The 16,079-nt window shown below is 36.6% G+C and overlaps 1 pseudogene; it reads left to right on the top strand.

The window, feature by feature from the left end:
* The first annotated feature begins 875 nt into the window (after positions 1–875).
* Positions 876–16,079, top strand: part of LOC100933968 — a 120,294-nt pseudogene continuing 105,090 nt past the window's right edge.

Here is a 16,079-nt window from a genome sequence, read left to right as displayed (position 1 = left end):
AAAGTCATACTTTTGTCTGATATTAAAAAGATTTTCCAAAATTCAGCTACATCAGAATAGGAACAGTCAAAAGGTGGTCATTTGCTCGCTCACTGTCTCTGTCTCTATGTGTCTGTCTGTCTGTCTCTCTCGTTTTTTCTCTCTGTCTCTGTCTCTATTTCTGTCTGTCTCTGTCTTTCTCTGTGTCTCTGACTCTCTGTCTCCTCTCAGAAGATGAAGGGAAAAAGAATCTGAGTTATTGCCCTGCACAGCACCTGACTCTGTGGAAGCAGCATCTGGGCCCTGGCCTCTGCCCTATTTCCAGCTTCTTTTCTAGCACAAGGCCTATGTCATTTCTTCCTCTGCTCTCACCTTCCCATCTACCTCATTCTCGTCCCCTGTTCCCCTTTTTTATCCCTTTTATTCTACTTCCTGTTTTCCTCTATCCCTTTGAAATAATTCAACAAGAATTTATTAAGTGCTTACTATGTGCAAATGCTAAGTAGTAGTATTACGAAGATAAAAATTAAGCAAATCCTGACTAAGAGAAACTTGAATTCTACTAAGAAGATAAAATATATGCAGAGATAAGTAAATATAAGGTATGGAGAAATTTCCAAAGGATTCATGGTGAGGAAAAACACTGTCTGTTTCCAGATAGAGAACTAATATACTCAGAGTACAGATTGAAACATCTTTTCCTCTTTATTTTGGTTTTTTCCAGAATACGTCTAATGTAGAAATCTGTTTTTCAGGACTTAAAAAAAGAAAAAGACCAGAGTTATAAATACAAAAGATACATGTGAATATTAGTACTACTGAGTAAAGTCAGAAGGAAACACTGATATAGAAGGAAAAATAATGAGTTCATTTTGGGACACATTGACTCTGAAGTCATGGTGGCATATCTCTATGGAGAGGCCCTGGAGGCAGCCGGAGATGTGGATCTGGAGCTCAGGACCATTGAGGACCAGAGATGGAGATTTGTGAGTCATTTAAATAGAAGTAGTGAAATGCAGAAAAAAAGGGGAAGACATCGAAGGATTAGAAAGATGATCATAAGATCCCAGATCTAGAGCTGCTTGAAGGACCTCAAAGGTCCTTTACAGATGAGGAAACTGAAGTTTAGGAGATCAAATGATTTGGCCAAAGTCATACAGGTAGGAAGTATCAGAGGGTTACTGGGAAGCCAGGTCTTCTAACTCCAGAATCAGTACTCAGGGAAAGAGATAGAATAGTTCAGCCTCCAACATTTAGTAGTTAATGATTCCAGATGGGCAAGTTACTTTTATTTCTATCTGAATCTGTATCCTTAATTGTAAAAATGGGAATTATCATATCACCTACCTTGTTGTGAGGGTCAAATGAGGTAATATAAATATTAACTATTATTATTAGTGTACATATATGTATTTGGTACTTTAAACTTTACCAATAAATGTTTATTCAATTGAATTACAAAGTACTTACCTCCATAAATATCTGATATATGTATAATATGGTCCCAATCAGTGGGAATAATGAATTCTCCTGAAATAGTCTCACAGTATTTAAATACACACTGCATATCTTTATTGTTCTAAAACCAATGTCATACCTATGACTACTTCAGAGAAATTATGATTCCTGTTTATCAGTACCTAACTGTAGCATAAATATCATTAGCCCCATTTTATAGCTAAAGGTTGGATAAATGGTTTGTATAAGATGCTATGATATTAGAGCTCACATATGAACCCAATACTTCTGACACTGCAAGGTATGACATGATGAATGGCATGCTGGTTTTGGACTTAGGAAGACCCAAATTGAAATCTTTCCTCAGGGAAAGGGACCCACACTTGCAAGAACGTTTGTGGCAGCCCTTTTTGTGGTGGCAAGGAACTGGAAACTGAATAGGTGCCCATCATTTGGAGAATGGCTGAATAAGTTATGCTATAGGAATGTTATGGAATATTACTGTTCTGTAAGAAATGACTAACAGGATGATTTCAGAGAGGCCTGGAGAGATTTCATGAACTGATGCTAAGTGAAATGAGCAGAACCAGGAGATCATTATAAATGGCAACAACAAAACTATATGACAATCAATTCTGATGGACGTGGCTCTCTTCAACAATGAGATGATTCAAACCAGTTCCACTTGTTCAGTGATGAAGAGAACCATCTATACCTAGAGAGAGAATCATTGGAACAAAGTGTGGACCATGACATAGCATTCTCACTCTCTCTGTTGATGTTTGCTTGAATTTTGTTTTCTTTTTCAGTTTTTTTCTTCCTTCTTGATCTGATTTTTCTTTTGCAGCAGATAACTGTATAAATATGTATACATATATTGAATTTAACATATATTTTAACATATTTAACATGTATTGAACTACCTTCTAGCTAGGGGAAGGGGTGGAGGAAAGGAGGGGAAATTTTGGAATAAAAGGTTTTGCAAGGGTCAGTGTTGAAAAATTATCCATGCATATGTTTTGTAAATAAAAAGCTTTAATTAAAAAAAAGAAAAGAAATCTTTCCTTGGACATGGACTTGCTGCAAGATCTTGAGGAAATGATATAACCTTTCCAGGTCTCCAAATAATAAGAGTATTTTTCCCCAAGGTGGTTGTGAGGATCAAGTGAGGTAAAAGTATGTTTTGTAAACTTTAAAGTATTATACAAAGAGAAGCTATTTATTAAAATCACACTAGGCTGTCTCTGTAGGAAGAACAGGAAAAATGGGATATATAGTGGTTCCACAAGGAAAAAACAAAACAAAACCAGTCAAGTCAGAAGAAGACTGGGGGAAATATAATGAAGTCTGTTTTGTTCATGCTGAATTTAAGATGCCAGGGGGACAAGCGGGTGGAAACACCCCACAAGCAGCCAGAAATATGACTTTGGAGCTGAAAAGATAGGTCATAACTAGAGTGGGGGATTTGTGAGTCATGTGCTTCAAGGTGACAGCTAAAACTGTGGGGATAAATGAGGTTGCCAAGGGAGAGAACATGGAAAGAGAAAAGGGCAAGAATGGCTCTTTCTGGAACACTTCCATTAAAGTGTCAGTGGGAGGATAAGGAATTAGGGGAGAAGATAGAAGATTCTAGTCCTTTTGCCAAATTCTAAGTCCTAGAGTTCCCTGGTTAATCATCACCAGGCATACTTATGGCTAGTCATAGTCCTTCAATTCTAACTCATCTCAGCAAACATATATTAGGTACCTATTATGTTCAAGGCACTATATTAAATTGCAGGAAAAATGAAAACCAGTCTCTGGCTTCAGGGGGCCCTGAGCCCCCACAATCCTGCTTAGCCATTCCCCTCTGAGAAGTCATGGTTGTTTTCTCCATGCCCCAAGGCAGACCTGAAACCCCAATCCCATCCTATGCCCAGGACTGAATCCCTCCTTAACTTCCTCTTTCCCTTCTCCCTTCCTTTTGACGTCAGGGACAGATAGATATTTTAAAGCTTTGGCCCAAGCTGAGGTGGGTGAGATCATTCAGTGCTTATTTTCAAAGGTCTCATCAGACATCATGAAGGTTACCAGGACAGAGTAAAGGAGAACAGGGAATACTACCCAAAAAGGACTTTTTATTCCTTCCCCAGAGTTCTGGAGAGAAGGAAAAAAATCATCTCCTTGTGCCTGGTTGCCATGACAATAATGGGGGAAGAAGACAAGATAGAGGTAGAGATTGTTAGGTGAATGGCTGGGCTTTAGGAATGGGATGGATAAGCCTCTTCTGCCCCAAATCAGTGGGGGAGAGAAGTCTTCTCCTTAGCCCTCACCAACAGTCTTTCATCTCACTTCACCAGACTTATTCCCTGGTACCTGAGCACAGGATGGACAGAAGCGAGATCCCAAGGTGCTCTTTCCATCTGAAGCGGGAATAGGATTCAAGGGGGCAGAGGGTGTTGGGGAAGCCCCAGAGACTCATCTCCAAGCTTGGGTTTGGAGGGAGCCAGGATTCTCTGGGCCCTCTGCATCCGACACCAAATGGAGAAGTGTCCAGTGAAGTCAGCAGCCACACAGCTAGATGTGGACCAAGGAAAAATTGGGCCAGCCAAGACCTTCCTCCCCAGGGAATTCACTGTATATCGCCCTGCACCACGGCCTTGTGGGAGGAACTGGGGGCAGGGATGCCGTGAGCAGAGAGAGGTAGGAATGTTTAATTTTGTTTTCCTTCTAGAAGATGAGGGATTGGAGCCACACGGGGGCAGAGCTGTGCCATGAAACAGTCCTCGCAGTGCTAGAGAAAGGCTTGGATAGCTTGTTTTTTCTGGTGCTACAATAGGTCTCCGTCCTTCCTGACTGCCCATTTCTGTGGCAAGAACACAGAACTTCTGCCTTCTCCAATACACACACACTCGTGCAACCCTGATTTCTTAGGATAGAATTCAGAAAACAGAGCAAAGATAACCCTGGGCACAAGACAAGCTCAGAGCAAAATCCCAGTGTCCACCCTAGGGCTCAGAGTGCGCAGCTCAGTCTGGTCTGCAAATAGTCCCCAGCTGAGAGCCGAGAGCCCAAAGCTTATCTCAATGTCCAGAACACAGACAAGAATCTAGAGCCCAGGCAAAGAGCCAAGTATGAAACCATTCAAGACCCGACCTAGAACCCTGCATCACTGGGCCCAACCCAGTTTCTTGTCATAGAGGACAAGCCCCTGGGGCTATCCCAAGAACATTCTCCTTCTCTCTCTCTCTCTCTCTCTCTCTCTCTCTCTCTCTGTCTTTTTCCTCTCTCTCTCTCTCTCTCTCTCTCTCTCTCTCTCTCTCTCATATACACACACATGTATACAATGTGTGTGTGTGTGTGTGTGTGTTAAACATAGCATCCCTCCCTACTACAACCAGATTTATCCATATGGCTAGGAACAGGTCCATGAAAACTGTTCATAACTAAGTCTTCCTGCCTAACACTTTGTTGTTGCTTTTTAATCTTTCATTTTATTTTATTTTTCAACTAAAAATCACTTATTTTCTCTTCCTATCACACACACACATCCATTTAAAAGAGTAAAAGAAAAATAAAACATTTCAGAAAATATTTATAGTTAAGAAAGCAAATCCCCACAATGTCCATGTCTAGAAATATATGTCTCATTCAAGGCATAGATCTATATATCCTGCCTACCTGTGACCTGAAGCATCACTTGTACATTTCAAGAGTTGAAGAGGCTGGGGATTATTTAATAGATGATCTCTCCAGCCCTCTTCAGACACAAAACCTCTTCACCAAGATCAGCCATCAGAGCTCAGGATTTCACAGTTAATTGGAACAAGTGTTCTGTCTCCTTCTCTTTCCTGGACTAAGTGTCTTTTTAGCTGAAGAGAGAAAGCCATGGGGAGATGGTATCTTTGCTATCTGGATAGGAACCTGCTAATATAGTTATTATTTCTCTTATATCTCTTAGGGGCAGCCTAATAGGGATGTGTCCAGAATGACTCCTCTAACCAATGATAACACTCCCCTAAAGTCATCTCTTACACAAGGATTAAAACCATTTTTATTATTTCTCTAAATATCATATACCTAATAATAATAGCTTATATTTATAAGCCATTTAAGGCTTATAAAGTACTTTATGTATATCATATCATTTTTTTTCTTCATAATACCCCTGTAAAGTAGATACTATAATTATTCCCATTTTACAAATAAACAAAATGAGACACAGAAGTTAAATGATTTGCTGTCACAAGTGTCTGGATTGAAGCTCAAAAGTAGGTTTCCTGATTACAAGTCTACTATGTTAGCCATTATATCATTACTCATTTCTGAAGAAGAACAATTTCAAACTGATGTCAGGGGATAGAACAGGGGCCCAAACAAGAAATTATTCTGTTTTTTAAAAAAATAACCAAGAAAGAAGAGGCAGTCTTACCTTATTCCCTTAGAGGTGAGAGCTGTGGGCCTTGTAAGAGGAATATCCTGTCACAACAATAGGGGCCTGGGGGTGGAGGGGACAAGGACCTGGGCCAGGAGGGATGGCATGAGGATGGATCTGTCACACTAGTTATGACTGAAAAAAAAGAAAAAATAAATCAATAAGCATTTATTAAATGGCTACCAAGGGCCAGTCTCTGTGCTAAGCACTGAGGATACAGAGAAAGGCAAACACAGACTAAAAATAAGTCACTCCTAACCTAATGGGGGAGACAATTTGCAAACAACTACGTACAAACACAATATTTAAAGGGCAAATTGTGATGATCAACAGAAGGAAGGATTCATTGAACATTTACTTCTACTTCTAGGTGCCTTGCACATGATAACTACTTGATTAATGCTTGTTGTTGATGATCTTGATTACTGTCTCCTCATCTCAGCTCACATCTTATTACTATACATGATGCCTTGTAAAAGATATGTATTTAGTGTGTTACATATACATACTAAATGTTTAATGCATTACAGAAAAACAAAATCCTCAGAGCTGAAAGTTACATTTGTCATCTCAAGCAACTAGTATCCCTAAAATAATTGCTTCTACGACACACACAAATAGTTTGTTACAGTCTTTAAGACTTCCAGTGTGAGGGAATATGTGTTTGCACATGCATGCATGTGTGTGTGTGACAGAGAGAGGGAGTAAGAGAGAGAAATGAGATGGGATGAGTAGGAAGGAATTTACTGTCTCCAAGACAGAGCATTGCACTAACTATCCTGTGGGATAGATCCCATTGGAAAATTTTTCTCTACTTCAAACCTCCATTTACCTCCTTACAATACAACGTTCCTATTTCTGCCTTCTTAGGGCCAAACAGAAGAAGTTTAATCCTTCTCCAATATGAAGATTGAAGAGAGCGATCATTTCCCCCTTAAAATTTTTTACCCTAAACACCCCAAGCCTCTTTAATTGATCCACATAGCATATGGAATGAACCCAAATCTCTTCTTACACCAAGATCCAAAAGGAATACCACCCAGGAAAGTGGGCTCAGAAAAAAACACAATTTTTTTGGAAAAAATATTTATTCCCAAGTTTTAATTTGTTCATCTCAAACTGTCTCCTCAATAAATTGTAATCTGGTTTCTATCACACCATCTGTTTAATTCAATACTATGTTTATCATTATTTCATGCATATATTCATATAAATATGCATTCATATATAGATATATTAGATATTTGCTCCAATTAACCTGCTTTCTTAATTTATCAAAGATTATCAGGCTACCAATGGTCATTAAATCTAACAGACTTTCTTTACCTTCCCCTCCTAGTTATGAATTCTTTTATTGGCTTGGTTCTCTTGGTTCTCATTTTATCTCATATTAGGCTCTTCTGCTTTCCTATCCTTCTTCCCCTCTTTTCTCTTCTCATCTTTTCTCCTCCCTTCCCTTTACTCTCTTTCTTTACTTTCCCCTCTCTTCTCAGCTTCTGTCCTTTCTTCTCTTCCCCTTCCCTCTATTCTCTCCTTTCTCTCTTCTCTTCTAGATTCTTTTTTTCACCTTTCTTGATCCTTTCACTTTGGCAATCTCATTTAATTATTATATCTACACAGCTTACATCTAAATCTATATATCTACCCCTGACTCCTTCTTTGTTATTGACCCAACTCTCCATATACCTACCCTACATTTTTACCTGCATGTTCCCCTGATATTTCAAACTCAAACCTTCCCAGACTGAATTATTATCTAATCTAGTACACTGATCTTCTCTCTGCATAAATCTGATGATGTCCTTATTCTGTTCAAAAGTCTTTCAATAACACTTTATTGCCTATTGAATAAATTTCAAATTCTTTCAGCTGTTCTTCATATTGTGATAGGAACAATATAAATTTTACATAACTTGGGATGGTTTCCCTTTATAGAAGCAAAGACACTATCTTCTTGAATTGATTGATCCTGAGGTCAAAAGGATATTAAAAAACAAAATAAAAAACTTCGAATCAATATGGGTTCTGAGGGTCTCAGCAGAATTCCCATAACCCTGAGGGGATACCTTCTTATAGTGTTGCTGATTACTTCAGTGAATGGAGGAAGGGCAATAATGTTTTATTTGAATTTAATTAGGAATTTTATAGTTTTTAATCTTGTCACAAGTAAAGTTATTTTTATCACATTTTATGATTCACAAGTGTCTCATCCATTCTAATCCAGAGCCTGAACCACTGCACTAGCCTGAGTTTGGTGTGCCCCAGAACAAAATCTCAACATGGTCTGCTTTTAATTTACCTCTCCAGTATTTTCCCATGTCATTCTCCTACACATCCTTTAGCCTCCTGACAAACTATCAGATGTCTGCCCTCGTGCATGTTCCCATGCTTTTTTGCTTCCATATTTTGGCAAAAGTTTTTTAAGCCCTCTCCTCTCATCTTCCTACTACTAGTATAATTTTTATTCTTCTTTAAAACCCAGATCAACAACTCTGTGGACTTGGTTCTTTTCAACAATGATTCAGGCCAATTCCAATAGACTTGTGATGGAAATAGCCATACACATCCAGAGAAAGAACTATGGAGACTGAAAGTGGATCACAACATAATATTTTCACCTGTTATTGTCATTTGCTTGCTTTTTTTCTTTCTCATCTTTTTTTCCTTTTTGATCTGATTTTTTTATGCAGCATGATAAATGTGAAAATATGTTTAGATGAGTTGCACATGTTTAACTTAGATTATAGGTGAAGAAATAAGGAACACAATGTTTTTCAAGGGCAAATGTTTAAAACTATCTTTGCATATATTCTGAAAAATAAAAGGCTATTATTATAAACAAATAAAATAAAAGGAATATTTTAAATAAGTTAAAACATTTAAAAAAGAGTATCTCTAAGTGTGAGTGCTCAATATAGGAAGGAGATGGGGAGAGGGGAAGATTTTTCAAGGGTAAATGTTTAAAACTATCTTTGCATGTATTTTGAAAATAAAAAGCCATTATTAAATTTTTAAAAATAGATATTCAAAAAAAATAAAACCCATATCAAATGTCACCCCTTCCATGAAGCATTTCATAATTGCAGAATCTCAGAGTTGAAAGAGACCACAGAAGTCTCTTAGAAACCACCTAAATTAACCCATAGTTAAGAAGGATCCCTATCTAGGAGGACATGTGATCTTCCAGTATTCATTTGAAGACCTCCAGTAATGCGTGACCCACTGTAAACAAAGAAAACCATTTCATTTTCAGATAGTTCTACTTATAAGGAAGTTTTTCCATAATATTGAAATCTTCCTCCCTACAATTTGTACCCACTGTTCCTAATTTTCCCTTCTCTCACCAAGCAATACAAGTCTAATCCCATTTCTGTAAAACAAGCTTTCAAAGCTTGAGTAAAGGTCTCATGTCCAAACCAAGCCACTTCTTCACCAGGCTAAATATTTCCACTTCCCTCATACAGCACAATCTCCATTCTCTTTACTATCTTGGTCACTATCCTCCAGATGGCCTCCAGTTATCTCCTGACTAAAATAGAATACTCCAAAATAAGCATAATTTTCCATATGCATGTATTTCATGCAAGCACAAATTATACCAGGATTATCATTTCTCTTCTTCTGGTTATTGTGCCTCTGTTAATGCCATTGTTCACATTATGACATGCATCTAGAAGATCAATCTATTGAATTGTCCCATTAATGTGTGTATATATACAAATATATACATATACATATAATCTTGTGTGTATATGTATGTATGCATGTGTATGTATGTGTGTATTGTATATGTGTACATGTCCACATATAGATATCAATATTTGTACATATAAATATTTAAACAGACCCTCTAGATAGACAGTAAACTGAGCCCAGATTTAAATGGAAGAGGAGAGTGAGCTGACTTGTATTTCAGAATCTAAATGGCTTCAATAAGATCAAGTTCATCTCTTCTACCAACGCTCATTTTTTAAATAGCAATATTCTCCCAGGGGTTATTTATGACTATGAATCATAGAACACCAGGATTTCAGAAGAATGAAAATTGCAGGTGACCTAAAAGCTATGGAAAGATACACAGTGGGTGTCAGTAATCTGTAACAGTACCAACAATGACTGGTCCCCAAGGAGTGGTGTAATACACACTGTCAAGGGCATGTATGATTGGAAAAGGAGGTACACTGGTCCTAAATCAAAAGTTAGAAAAACAAATGAACTGCTAAATTACCAGGTGGACTGACACTGATGGATTTGTATACAAATTTTAAAAGGCACAGAAGAAAGATCACTAGTTCGTTGAGTAGGGTCTTCTTAGAACTTGTATGGAATGATGCAGACAGGAATTACAGAGTAAAAGACAAAGATGTATTGTGGAGAAAGTACATATCCTGATGAAATCTTAGACCCTTTGAAGTATTTACCTATAAAATGGCATTAGCTTCTTTTGGAAACTATTGACTCATGTCAAGTTTGCAGTTCATGAGAATGCCAAGATGCTTTTCCCATGAATTGTGGTCTAGTCATGTTTCCTTCTTGGTATAGTTGTTTGTTGGTGTGTGAGCACTCTCAAATTCAAGAGTCCTTTAAACCCTGGCTGCCATCTAACATGTGAGGGACCCCTCCCAAACCTACATATGTAAATGTTTGCCACTTGTGGCTTCACTTAGGGAACTGATTTAAAAAAAAAAAAGTAAGAGAGAGAGCCAAAGGTAGACTTTTTTTGAAATTGCTTTACCCTAAGTCACACAAGTGGGAAAATCAGGATTTAAACTCAGATCCCACGCCTCAAGTTTCAATATTTCCAGGTCAATGCCCTTTGCACCACTCTGCCTCCAAATTAACAAAAGTAGGAAGGGATGGGACAGAGATCCCTTCCCAATCCAGGGCTCCTTCCTCTAAGCCATGAGGATAGCATAAGAAACTTTGTCAAGTGCTTTACTGACATCCAAACATTTTATGTCTACAGCACACCTCTGATCTATCAAACTTTTGCCTAAATTCTAGTAGTTTCAAGATTACCCAGTTATATATGTTTTATCCCTTAACTGTAACATTTCTTCCCTCAAACCACTTTGCTCATATTGCTCTTATGCAATTATATTCTTATTATTTGATATTATAATTATTTCTATATATGTGTGTGTGGTGTGTGTATGTGATAATTTCTTGTATGTGATAATTCCTTAAGGGATTATAAACTACAGAGTGAGAACAATATTTTATCTAAACTTTGAACTATCTTTGTTACCTGGAACAGTGCTGAACATATAGTAGACTTTTGATCAATGTCTGTCAAATTAAATTTAATTGAACAGAATGGGATAGGGATCTTCAATTATCCTTTCTAAAATCTTCAGCAATGGAAAATTCTTTTTTCTCAATAGTATTTTATTTTTCCAAATACATCTAAAAACAATTTTCAACATTCATTTCTGTAAGATTTTGTGTTCCAATTTTTTTCTCCTTTCTTCAGTCCTCCCCCCCCCCAAGACAGCAAGCAATCTAATAAAGGTTAAACAGGTACAATTCTTCTAAACATGTTTCCATATTTTTCATGTGGTGTAAGAAAAATCAGACCAGAAATGGAAAAGCCATGAGAAAGAAAAACAAATTTAAAAAGTGAAAAATACTATGCTTCCATCCTCATTCAAATGCTATGATTCTATCTCTGGATACAGAAGGCATTTTCTATCCCAAGCCTATTGAAATTGTCCTAGATCACTGTAAGCAATAGAAAATTCTTAAAGGCTGTACAAAATATTTTCTGCCTCAGTTGGGAGGGGAAGGTATGATACATTGTAATCTATCTGTGCAAGTTATAAGATCATATATTTAGAGGGAGGGTCAGGGAAGGATCTTAGAGATCATCTTCCTCCCTATACTATTGTGATTTGTGGATGTTGAGAGTAGGCTTTCCTAGCTTAATCAATAATAACCAACAAGACACTGAGAGATTTCCTATGGAAACCACCCAAGGCAAAAGTAGATATGTTTGTGACCACTCAACTCAAGAATAGGATTTAAGAATAGAGTAACCCTAAGTTCAAAAGTTCCTAAATTTGAGAGTTTAAATTCTGATTCTGTATCTCCTTAGAGAAAGAATATATTCCACATGTTTTTCTAAACAGAATCCTAATGTGAAAACAATTAATGGGCTATTTGGATAGTGGAGGTCTAAGAAAAAGTGTTTACTAATTCAATAGTCCCCAAGGTAAATTTACCTTCCTGATCAAGTCTAAACCTTATTGTGGCACTCTTATGTCTAGAAGGAACTAGATATGATCCTGTGGGAGAAAGGAATTTCACTGCAATGTTAGTGGGTAGCTCCTTACAGAAGGCTCAAGTTTAGCTCTCTTTAGGGACTTTAGGGACAAGGAGACTTGAACAATTATTTGTATACTTAATGTATTTCCTGTATCTATTTATGGGTTCTTCTGACTCTTTTGCATTTTATGTATTTTCAGTGATGGTGAAACAAAGGCTATCCTACTTGATATGCATTTAATAACATGAGTGCTTATATGGGACTTAGGGACTCTGAGACCCACATTTGGGAAGCCTTAGACACTAGTTATACCTTAACTATATTTGATTTTCCTAGAGCAGCTCCAAGTAGGGACAAAGGGCCAAAATGAAAAATTGTCCCACTTAGAGTCAACTCCCAAGACAGGGAAAGCCTAGATCATAATTTATACTTATACTGATGAATTTTCCTTCAGGTGCCAAGATCTAGTTCTCCTTGCTTATTAAACTAGCTTTGTGCATTTATTTGTATATAAACACAGCAGGTCACAGTTTTATTGCTGCCTCCTTTCTTGGATTTTGTCTTCTGTGAATTTCTTGGTATCTCTACAGTTATTCTTCAATTTTGTAGCTGTCTTCTATGAGTTCAGTCAAATTAACAATCATTAAGCACTTATATGTTGGCAGGCACTGTGCTAAACAGTAGGGCTATAAAGAAAAGCAAAAACAGTCACCAACTTAAGGGAGGAGAGACAATAAACAAACTACTATGAACAAACTATATACCAGATAAGGAAATAATCAGAGAAAAGGAGATAATATCAAAGGACTAAAAAGATTTAAGGGGAGTGGGACAGACTTTTTGAAGGAGGTAGAACTTTAAAAAGCTTGAAAACGGCAGGGAAGAAGAGTGAAGATGAGGAGAGAGAAAGTTCTGGGCATGAGGATAGCCAGTGAAAAAATGCATGAAGTTCTTAATTGTAGTTTGAAAGGTTTGTATAGGCAGTTTTTTTTTCCTTTTTCCTTTTTAAATGTAAGCTCTTTTGGTTTGGATTTTTCTCAAATTTGTAGATTTTTCTGTCCCAATCCTTCCTCTGCAAAAACAAAACAAAAACAAAAACAAAAAAACAGAATCAAGTAAACAAACATATTGATTGGCTATGTTTTAAAATGTATGTCTCATTCTGATATCTGTTACTTACTTCCAAATGTCAAATGGTCTTCCATTTCTCTTCCATGTTAAATTCTTCTACCAACAAATCTCTTGACATACATCAGACTTCCCCCATGTTTCCTCAGCTCCTCTTTCTTCTTTGTTCTCAAATGTAAACTCTTCTTCCCTCTTTTAAAGGAATATATCTTTCTTACTTATTATCTGGAGAAGAAAAAGTCATTCTTTAATCCCTGTTATCTTAAAGCAGACTAATCTTCATTTTGAGGAAATAATGACAGCTAGCATTTATGTAGCACTTTACAATTTCCAAAATACTTTTAAAATATTATCTCATTTTATCCTCATGATAGCCCTGAGAGATAGATGCTATTATTAATCCTCATTTTTATATGAAGAAACTAAGAATGACTTGTTCAGCTAATCAGAGTTATTGTCTGAGACCCAAATTTGAATTTTTTCTTCTGGGTTCTATCTACTGCATCACCTACCTGTCCTGTAGAAAGATAAATTTTACCCACTGTGCAAATCATTAAAAAATTTGCCTTGCTCTCCATAATTCTGCAAGTAAGATCCTAGGTTTTTTCATCCTAACAGTTTTGTAGAAAACTCCCCTGGATACTTCTATGCCTTTCTTTACCCTTTTCCATCTTTTTAGCCTCTTGACAGACACACAACTTTCTTTCCCTTGTCATCAATTGCCTACTTTCTTCTCTTCTTCTCCCCATTTTGCTACTACTTCTCTTCACTTCCTTCCTGATTCCTTCTGAGTCATTGGTTCCTAGTGAAAGCTGAATCTTCTCATAGCTAGACTGTGTCCAAATATCCTTGATTTCCAGGGCATTGTCAGAATCTGCACCATCCTCACATGATGGATGTTGGATTGCTCCAGAAAGTACTGATATGATGAAAGAGCAATCCAACATCTATCATATGAGGATGCAAGACGGGCTGAGTTCTTACTCTATCTCTGCCACTTAATAGCTTTATGAATCTTAGTATACCACCTCAACTCTTTATACTTCCATTCCTTCTTTAGAAAATGAAGATAATAATTCTAGCCTCACAGAGCTGTTTTGAGGATGAAACTGTAAAAATACCTTGCAAATTGCAAAATGCTGTAAAATACCCTGCTGTTTGATCATCACCGTTATTAATAATATTGTTGTTATTAAGGTACCATTTATTTCCTGGCTAGCCAGACATAAGCCTGTTTATAGATACATAGGCAGGCTAGCTTAGATGACATCCCCATCCTCCCTCTGAATAACATAAAAAGTCTTCTTTCTGCAGGCATTCACTATCTCTCATCCAAGGAAATCAGTCTCAGAATTGTCAGATACTTTGGTCATCATCTAGTCTAAACCATAAAAAGGTATTCCTACTATAATATATATGATAAGTGATTATCACAACCACTACTCACACATTAAAAAAGAGAGAATCTACTACCTCTAGAGTCAACTCATTCCTCATTGGAAAGCTCTGGTTATTAGGATATTTTCTTTTGACATCAAAACTTGATTGTCTTTTTTCCATCATTCACCTAGTTCTCTTTTTTTGGGCCAAATAGAATGAGTCTTATATTCTTTTGTCACAAAAGCCTTGCTATACTAGAAAACATCAATCATGCAATTCACTGTCCTCCACCTAGACACTCTCTTCTCCAAGCTAAGTGCTTCTTGTTTCTTCAATCTTTTTCCTAGCCTAATAGAGACAGTTCCAGATCTTGATTCTGTTCCTTTGCATTCCTTTCTTCCTTCCTTCCTACCTTCCGTTCTTCCTCCCCCTTTCCTTTCTTCCTTCCATCTGTCCTTCATTTTTCCTTCCTTCCTTCATTTTTTCCTTCCTTTCTTCATTTTTTCTTTCCTCCTTTGGTAATAGGAGTTAAGTGACTTACATAGCTAATAAGTATCTGAAGCTGGATTTGAAATCAGTCCTCCTGACTCTATCCATTGCATCACTTAGTTGTCCTTAGTTATTTCTTCAGTTATACATGATTGGAAAAGTTTATAGCACATCTAGGATTTGATTGAAATCATAGGTAAAAATTTTGTGGTCAAAGAATATTATATTTTTTTCCCTTTTGAGTATAATACCATATATTTTGAGGAAATGGACCTTAGAAATTCTCTCTCCTAACCTTTCGTTTTAGAGATAAAGAAACAGAAGTCCATGGAGGTTACATTACTAGGCTAAAATTTGGAACTCTCCAATAAATTCTTCTTTCAGGTTGACAATGATCCATTAATTTTAGAATCTCTTAGGTTTTTTGGAGTTTAGTCATTAAACCAATTTTTAAGAATCTATTAAACTATCATGTAGCCCTTAAGTTTTTTTTATTTATTAGGATATTAGGAAAAAAATTATCAAATGCTTTGATGAAATTTAAATATACAATGTTTGTGACTTTTCCTCAATCCATCAATCTGGTAAGCCTATTAAAAAGGGAAAAGAGATTAATCCAGGAAGCTAATTCTTGACAAACCTATATTAGTTCTTACTCAATACCAAGTCCCTTCCTAAAAGCTCACAAACCGTTTTTAATTTTTAAAATTATTTTTATTTCATTAAATATTTTCCAATTACATTTTAAAAGAAAATTTTAATAGTTATTTTAAAATTTTTGAGTTTCAAATTCTCTCCCTCTTTTCTGCCCCTCTTCACTTATTGAAAAGGCAAACAATTTGATATCAATTTGTTAGATCATGCAAAACTTATTTCCATATTAGGCATGTTTCAAAGACAACACAAACAAAATAATAAAAATAAAGGAAGTTTAAAAAGTATGCTTCATCCTGCATCCAGAGTTCA

The sequence above is a fragment of the Sarcophilus harrisii genome, chromosome 2 (assembly GCF_902635505.1).
Source record: "Sarcophilus harrisii chromosome 2, mSarHar1.11, whole genome shotgun sequence".
Taxonomy (NCBI): domain Eukaryota; kingdom Metazoa; phylum Chordata; class Mammalia; order Dasyuromorphia; family Dasyuridae; genus Sarcophilus; species Sarcophilus harrisii.
Note: the sequence above shows the minus strand (reverse complement) of the source record. Positions and strands in the feature narration are given on the sequence as shown.